This window comes from Lutra lutra, chromosome 9 (assembly GCF_902655055.1).
Source record: "Lutra lutra chromosome 9, mLutLut1.2, whole genome shotgun sequence".
NCBI lineage: Eukaryota > Metazoa > Chordata > Mammalia > Carnivora > Mustelidae > Lutra > Lutra lutra.
The window spans coordinates 89,804,663-89,814,167 of NC_062286.1; positions in this window are offsets into that span (position 1 = coordinate 89,804,663).

Sequence of the window (9,505 nt, forward strand, 5' to 3'; positions counted from 1 at the left end):
ACTAAAAATTATTAAGTTAAGAACCTACAAAATGAAAAGGAAGTAAGTATTCTGGGCTAATCTTTTCTATTGTGTATAATTTTGACTTTTTAGCACATTCATTTTGATAAGTGTGTTTGAGGCTAAAGATTATCTTAGATGCGACATTTTTTGGTGACTTTAAATTTACTAAAAAGAGAGGACACTGATATTTCCAAAAGACAAGAATAAAGGAGGAAGAATCAGAATAGGTGCTGAATATGAATGACGTAGCAGAAGCCCCCCAAAATTTTTTTTTCTCTTTTGAAAAATCCCAAACATTATGCTATTAAGAAGGGTTGTAGATGGTTACACTTGCAATGCTCACGGCCACCATACCCAAATGAAAAGGAGTATTCAAATTAATTCAGCTGATTAAGAATGGAACAAGAGAGATTATTGCTTATCTCCATCACTTAAGGCCCCAGAGCTTTGAAGATATGTGATTTTCTGTTTTGTACATTCTCTAGAAGACTGAGGCAGAAATAGCAAAAGCTTATCAATAGCATTTCTTTAAATAAAAACATGAATCAAGAGTGCAGACCACAGTTGGGTGACTGGGGTCTCTCGGGGCTGTGGAGAATGGAGCGTAATTTAGAACACATGCTTGATATACATAGTGGGATCCTGCCCAGCCTGCTGTGTTCCTTCCCTGAGCGAGCGAGCACAGATGCAGCTGGGAGCCCAGAGCACCCCCGAGGCTCGCTGCCTGGGGCAGGTGCCAGCTCCCAGCACCGCAGAACCTCGGCTTTACAAATGCTCGCAGAGATTCAGTAGGACTCTCCAGCCTGTAGAAAACATTCATGCGTCAGTGGGAATGATCTAGCAGATCAGATCATTAACCAGTGAGCAACACTGAGCCATATTCTGGTCATCCCTGGGTCATGACTGTAGGGTGAGCTGGAGAGAAGGTTCCTGATGTCCGCTCCTGCTATCAGAATAGCATTCTTGTGCATTGGGCACCATTACTCATTCAGCAAGTGCATGGTTCACCTCTCGGAGCCAGAATACTACGAGAGAGACAAACTCTGGCCTCAAGAAAGCGCCACGGAGGCAGAGAATCACCAAGTTCTGAAATAACCATAATATATTGTTCCTGGAGGTGATAAGTGGGCGAGGGGCTGCAGGATGCTTGGCCTGTGTGGGCTGCAGTGTGACTGTCTGCTAGTGACAGTTTCCTGCCATCTGATTACTGTCTGGGAAAGCGATCCCCCAGACAGGGATGCAGCTTTTCGGCAGTGCACCCCGAACCCTGAACTGCCTTGACCTATGACATGTGGCCGCAGCAAGTAAACTTCTGGTTACCTACAAAGTTTCCCTTGGAGTGTCTTCCGGGCAATTATTTTCCTCAACTCACAGGAAGCATATGAGGGTTTCGTGAAATTTTGTATGCCCATACGGGGTGCTCAGTAACACTCACAGAGGTTTTCAGAAGAAGAGGACCATAGCTCTGTCTGTGGCATGGAATTTGCAGCTTCGAATCTGTCTTAGAACTAGAGTGGAATTGGAATTCTTTTCCTGGGGAACCTGCCCTTGTGATGATGAGGATGCCAGAGTCCTCATGCCTGCCCCGGCCCAATGCCTCCCCTTTCTCTAGAAAATGCAAGACCCCAGCTCTGCTAGCTGTCAGTGCTTCAATTCTGCCTTCCTGAGAGCATGGGTTAGCTAGTTTTCAAAGCTCCTTGTTGCCCATGTTTATTACAGCTCCATACGCAGAAAAAGCAGGAATATAAATACTGGTGATTTAAACCCTTACAATGTTTTCCCCAAAGTACAAACCCCGTAGAGGGCCTTGGTTTGCAAACAGGTGTTCAAAATGTGAGAATGGAGTTCAGTGCTACAAATGGAGGTCAGTGGCAAGCCAGCAGTTGAGGTGGTGAGAGAGCACGTGTGAGGGTGAGGCTTTGGCTGATAAAAGGGTCAGGACTGGTTGTTCTGAGAGGAAGGAGGGAGTCTTGCCGAGTAAGGGAGGAAAGTTGTTTTGGGTAGAAAGAAGAGCTTGTGCAAGAACCCTGGGAAAGAGCCAAGCATACCGAGGTACACAAGAGAGGAGCCATGTGGACAAAAGCAGTGAGGGAGTTGGTCCGAGTAGGCTGAGCTGGACTTGGGAAGGGCCGTAGAGACCACAGACCAGTAAAGGGGTTTGGATTTTATTCCAAGTATATCATGATTTGAAGATAATGCAATTATATTTCAGAATACGCCTCTATCCCTAGTGTCAAAAACAAAAGCACAGCTCTAAATGGAGTCACTTATGCTAAGCCTTGTCACCCAGCTGAGGGTCCAGTCAATACCCAACCTAACTGCAGTTTCAACCTCCACCAGACAAATAGCCTTATCTGGTCAGACGGGAATTTTCTGGTCAGCACCAATGAGATGCTCTGTCACAAGGGCTTTCTCCATCCCCCAGAGAAAGATGAAGTCACCTGCATGATAAGGGAAAGTGACCTTCTTGGGAACAGTCCTTTCTTTTCTTTTCTTGATACCATCTTGCTCCACCCTCCTTCCTATGAAAACCTGCCATTTGGTGCACCTCCTGGGGTTATCTCTCTAACTGCTAGATGGGATGCTACCCTTCATGAATTGCTTAATAAAACCAATTTGATCTGAGAATTTACTCCACTGAGTTTTGTCACTGTTGTTTTAACAGCAGCAAAGGAAGGAAGGAGAGAGACGAAGTCTGGGGACCCTGGGGTGGGCACATGCACATGCTGGGCCCTGGGTCTTCTGCACACCAGTCCCCAGGGAATACAGGGCTGAGTGAGTGGTTAGCAAAAGCCTGGGTGATCTGTCTTCTCCCAGCGCAAAATAAGAGGGGACAACTCCAGGTCAGAGGCAGAGTAAACAAGCCGGACTTCCCACTGATTTTCTCTCTTGGAAGAATGAGATTTTGCATTGAGTTATTTAACTAACTTTGCCATACTCAACACCCCACTGCTAATTAAAGAAATAAAAGTCTGGCTTTCCTTTACCCTGGACACTGTTTAAGAAAAAGGTCACCTGGATTTGGAACTCTCAGCTGTCAGTAATGAGTCTGGTCACACGGAGAGAGTACTATCATGAACCCTCTGCTGAGCCCTTGGCCTTCCCTGTTCCTGCTACTGGGTCCCCACCCCCTCCACCCCAACCCCCCTCCTTCACTCTGCCCCACCCTGGTTACATAAGCAGTGAAAGTATAATTGAAATTGATCCTCACCAAGAATGACTTTGGGAACTTGAATAGTGCAAAGGTTCAAAATACTAAATCTTTTTTATGACCCTTGATATTGTCATTTAGCTCAACAGTACAGATCAGTATATTTTTCTAATAAAAGAAAAACACAAGAGTATTATAAAACCTATTTGCACCGTACCAGCCAGAAAAATCAAAGGGGGTTGGGACTGAATTTGGAAATACGGAATATTGATGTCTTCATTTAAAAATCAACACATTCATTCTTCCAATAAAAGAGTTCATATTTCTAACATAATTCATGGCTCTGGGGTTAGTGAGTGGTTCATGAGCTTATCATTCTAATACCAGTGAATGCTCACAGTAGGGGGAATAAGAGTCCATAATATAAACGCACAAAATTATCTGTTCATTGGGTTATATTTAATACAATTTATTAATGAAACTTCATTACATTTATAGGCAGAAGAATAATTACTTTATGAGTGCCAATGTGTTCCTGGGGGACATGTGATTCTACAGAGTACTTAGTATGTCTGTACTTGTCACCTACCACTGACAGGAGATCACTGCCCTCAAAAGCTGTGGTTATTGAGAGAAAAGCAGAATGGGGACAAAAATGTTTTTCAATGGGAATCCAACCTGGCTGGCAGGTCTGTCCCTGCCACCTGCTCCCCTTTCCCATCTCACTTGTACCTTTCTGGTTCTGCTCAGGGCAACATGGCTGGCTCAGTGGCTGCAGTCCCCAACTCCCCACGTGGCAGGTGTGCCCCCTGCTTCAAGACCACCCACGGAACCATGGCAGAGGTGTGAGACTTCCAAAAACCCTGAGTAAGGGGATTTCTCCTCTTGGAAGAGAGCGGTTGTGCCGCCTTCCACTTCACTCCTGGCTGTCACTCAGTGAATGTGACAACTGGTATAAGAGGGCAGAGCAAGAGCACAGGAGGAGCTCTGGCCCCTGGGTGGAGTGGTCATGTCAGCCTTGAATTACCTACCTCACTGATGGAAGGAGTAGTCCTTATGTCTTTTAGCCATTGTGCTCAGACCTTTGTCACTAAAAGCCTAAATAATGTGCACGGTGTCCCTCTCTCTCCTTATGATAAATCAGGATATGCAATTCATTTTTTTCTAGATAACCAAGGTCTAAGAAAGTCTATTCTATGACGATCTTCGCTTTCATACAGAGAAAGTCTTTCTTGGTGAGGATCAATTTCAATTACACTTTCACTGCTTATGTAACCAAGTTGTACTGGGTATCACTCAGAGTGCAAAATGACTCTTCAAGGAACTGAATGCTGGTTAACTGAAAAGGTTCTGAAGAATGAGAGCCCCCTGCTGCCTGACTGTGGTTCTCTGGGGGCCAGAACTCTAGCCCAGGGAGTAGCCAGAGCTGCCCAGCTGCAGCTTCTGACCCAGTCTGAACCCCAGCAGGGTGTGGACAAGGGCTGGTCCCACTCTAAGCCACACACTTTAGGTATCTTTACACCCCAGATGCAGAGGTATGGGTGTAAGTTCAACATGGTTTCTTACAATCCCGATGGGACTAGACAACAAGCCTCTCTTTGGCCCACTCCTTCAAGGGGCTCAACAATTTCCAACCATGCTCACTGGGCAGCTTGAAGTATAAGAAAGATTCTGGATGGGTGGGCAACTTTTAGGATACTGTCATTGTTAACTGAGTACGCGGGCTCTCCAAAGTGGAAATAGACACCGCAGAGGTGATCGAGGTAATTCACTGGGTGGGGCCAGAACATTAAAACTTCCACTTACACTGATAGCCAGTGTCTGAAATACAAGAAACAGTGTATTATTCATATCAAATCTAGGGATGTGTTTCTCCTATGATTTCTTTTACACGGTAAAAACAGGGTTAATCAGACCACATGAGAAGGCTGCCAAAATGTTTTTATGTTTTTAAGAAGACACGAGTTAACTTTCAGTGTTGTTAACCATCTTCGTTTGCTCTATAAGCATGAGCCTTAGTCATCTTCCCTTCCAGGAACAGTCCATGGAGGCCAGGTAATGCTGACGGAAATCTTGGTGGCAAAATGCAGTGACAACTACTTCTTGCTCACATCCCATTCTGATGGGGGTCAGGTGGCTCTTCTGGATGGTTCTCCTGTAAGAAGTGACTCAGAAATCCAAGCTCCTTCCATCTTGTGGCCCCACCATCCTGGAGTCCTGTACCCCAGGACAGACAGGGGAGGGTAAGTGTGGATGAGCACACTTTGGGGTGAGGCCTGGCAGTGGGGCATATCATTTCAAAAGGCTAAAACCCCACCACACGTGCCCAGGCTGACTGCAACTGAGGGAAATGCAGTGTCCTTATGTGTCCAGGGAGAGAAAATGGGATCTGTGCATGCATAACATTTCTCTGTTGTAAGACAGCTTCTCACACTGTCTCACCAAAATGCATCCAACTTCTATCTGTTCCTCCAGATCCACTTCTAATTAGCTGGCCTGAAAAATAGGTGGCCTAATATGAAAATAAAGGATTATGGTTGCTAATGGTTTAGAAAGAACCAGAGAACAGATTGCATGTTCATCAAGGTTGTTTGTCTAACACCGATGTAAAGAGGCTGGGCGGCTGGCTGGAGGCTCTGGCCCTGGAGTCTGAAGATCTTGTTTTTGAGAGCCTGCTCTCCCTCACTGTCCACCCACCCTCAGCAGGTCTCAGAGCACACACCTGAGAACGGTGGTTGCCTCTCACGAGGTTATACGGAATTTCACAACGAAGGGGTTGTATGTGGACTTTGCCAGAACTTGGTGCTCTCCCTACATTCTGAAACTGTTCTTGCCTATGTCACCAGGGACCTCCTAACTGCCAAAGCCAATAGATGCCTTTTAGTCTTTATTCTCCCGGAGCTTCTTACCACATTACAACCGAGACCATCGATCCCTTCTTTCCATGTGAAACCCAACTCCTTTGCATTCTGCAACCCTTGGGGTTCCTATATCTGTCTCTGATGAGTGATTCTTGGTCTTTTGTGGACAGTTCATCCTCCCCCACCCAACCCTGCTCCTCTACCTCATTCCCTAGCTCAGCTGGGACCAACACTAAGTCTCCTAAGGGGAGGCTGTCTTCTTTCTTAGACCCCAAATCTTGCCAGTTCCACCTCCTGGATATGTTTCACATCTACTCCCTCTATCCCATTCCAACTGTTTTTGCCCTAGTTCAGGTTCTCATGATGTCCTCTTAGGATTATAACATCCTTCTGTTTTTCCTGTCTCTGACTCGAGACAGGACTCTGACTTCTGTCTCTGACTTCCCAATTCAGCCTCCATCTGACTCAAGAACTCAAATCCTGAGCCCCAGGCTACAGTCCTTCATAAAGGAATGGGGAGGGCACCCACTCATTAACCTCTGCCAACTGTTGCAGAAATGTAGGTCCACAGAGTTCCACAAGAAGCTCAAAAAAAAAAAAAAAAAAAAAGAACACAAAAGAAACAGACTCATAATTGTTGGCTGCCAGAGCCGGGAGGTTGGGGGAGGCTTAAGAGGGGGGCGTGATAAGTGACTGGAATTAAGAGCTACAAACTTCTTATAATATTATAACATAAATAGGTCACAAGGATGAATATGTAACACAGTCAATAGTATTGTAATAACTTCGTAAGGTGACGTATGATAACTAGACTTATGGGGATCATTTTGTAATATATAAAAATATCAAATCAGTATGATGTACACCTGAAAAATATGATATTGAATATATCAATTAAAAAAAGAAACTAAAATATCTGGACTTTAAAAAAACATGAAATCTTCTCATTTTAAAATACTGGCTACTAATCTGTGTGGCCCAAATAAACATACACAGAAATCTCTGAACTAGATTAGGTCCCCAGGCTGCCAGGTGGTGGCTCTCTGAACTGAAAGCTGAGGGCTGAACCTGTACCCTCTGTTACCAGACCTTGGTTCCACATTAGTCTCATGGGTCCCCATGCCTGCTGTGAACCTCAGACTCTCCTAGCATCCAAAGGCTTACAGTCTCAGGCCATTCTGTTTTTCTGAAATGATTTTTGCAACTAAGTGCACCCATTTCATGTTCTTACTATTCAGATGACCAAAGAATTTAAAATTTTTATTAGCATAAAAATGGAATTGTCTGGAGAGGCCTTCATGCTCGACAGAGTTGTCCTTTTCCCAGCACAGGGTCTAAATTACTTACCCTCTGTAAACCTTGGTTTCCTCATCTGTAATTAGTGGTAATAATAGTGTCTACTCCATAGGGTTTTTGTGAGTGCTCTAATATATGCACAGACTGAGCCTGGAAGTTGGCATAGCTGTCAAATGACATTATCTCCTATTCCCATTAATTAGAATTTAACCATCTTTTCAAACTGCCCAATTCATTCTGTAAAATTACCTTTGGCTATAACTAAGGTGACTTATGGATTCAGCCGCTCCCTGCAGTTCAGGACGAAAGGAACCAAGACAGCTTTCCACATTGTTCACTGAGCAGGGAGACCCTGTCCTTGATCAAATATTAAATACTTGCTTCATTTTGAGATGAGGCCACTAACTGTGACTTTTTAATCTTTTAGTACAGAAGCTTGCCAGTCTTTGATATGGCGGTGACATACGGAGATTCTTGATAGGGCTGGTGGCAAAAAGCACAAACTGTGAAGTGTGCACTTTTCCATTCTTCCGTTTCGTGAAAGCTTGTGAAATCTCTGTGGTTAAAGGTTTTAGGCCTTCTAGAAGGTACATACTGAATAATTAAAAAAAAGTTCCCATTTTACTTTTACACAAATATGGTAGAGATCATGGAGAGAAATGAAGACACTTTGGATGTGTGACCGTCCATCAGTGGCAGATGTCACAGGCTTGTTTGAGTTTGGGGCTATAAGAGATGCAGGTTTCATCAATGTTTCTAACCTGCCCAGTCTCAGTCTCATCCTATGCTCTTGCGTCTGGGCTGCTGCCTTACGCATGTCCTAGTTAAGTAACTGCCTGCACCCAAAGGCAACCTATAGGTTCTAGACAAACCGATGTGCTTCCTGTACCCAAACCGGGAACAGGAACAACTTCTGGGAGCATGAAGCTATCAGGCAGAAGTTTAGCAAAGCAGTGGCAGGGCCAGAACATCTGTCCTGCAAAAAATTCTGACCTATCTGGGATTGTCAGGGTCAGGGCAGAAAATAGTGTGTGAGACAAGGAGGTGAGCAAGCAAACCACACACGCTTGATGTAGAAAGCTCACAAACCAAAGGAGGGATGCAAATAGAGTCCTATGAAGGCACAAGGCAGGACAGGTTTCTCCCACTTGGGAACTGGTGATGGTTTCATGGAGAAGGAGTCATGCTTCAAGGGGACATGGTATCATGATGATGGTGGTGATGGAGCTCACAATGTGTCCAGCATTACTGAGCGCTCTCTGAATCCAGGCACTAAATGCTTCGCAGAGCTAAGTAATCCTCATAACGATTCCTGTCATCCCATTTCACAGGTGAGAAAAATGAGGCCCTCAGACAGGGCATAACCTGCTCCAAGTCAGTTCTCAGCCCCTGGCAACCAGACCTGAGGATCGGAGCTCTAACGCCTTCAGTGTGTTGCTGCAACGCCCAGCAGAAGGGGCCGTGCTTTATTTGCCATGGGTCTCTGCGGACAGTGAACTTGTGCCACTGGAGGAGGAATGTGTAGTCAGGAGAACGCTCAGTATAGTTGGTTTTCTGTCTGGTTTGCATGAACTTCTTGTTCCCAGCAAAGGTGCTCGGCATCTGTGTGAGAGGATGCACAGAGGAGCTGGTTGTGCCCTGAGTGTGTGAGTGCAAGTGCTCTCGGCCAGCTCAGGAACCAGTCTCAGCAACGCCAAGTCCCCAGGGCACCGTCTCTGGCACCAGGGGACCACTGTAGAAGGAACAAGTGCTTGGGCCGGAGACACTCTTTCCGGCCCTGCGTGCTCAGTGCTGAGGAGAGGGCTTGCTTGAGACCGAGCTGGGGTGAGAGGAGGGGCAGGGAAGCCTGATGCACCAGGAGGCAAGCCCAGGCCTGCCTCTCAGGAGGCTGGAAGCAGCCTGCCGTAGGGGGTGCTGGTCCAGCCTCCTGTCTGCCCTGGATGCCTCGCTTCCACCAGGCTGCTGGGGAAGGAATGCTCAGAAGGGATGGGCTGGGAAAGGAGGGACAGGGGACCCTCCCATGGAACCTGTGAAGGTGGACATGCCCGGCCCTGCTGCATCTAGCCTGACATGCTGCCTGTGGCTCCTGTCTCAAGGAGCCCGCCTGTCCCCTGGGCTCCCTCTTGGAAAGGAGACACCTGAATGAGCCCTAAATTCTTTATCAGTTCCCTAATTGCTGGGCTCTTAAGGGTTA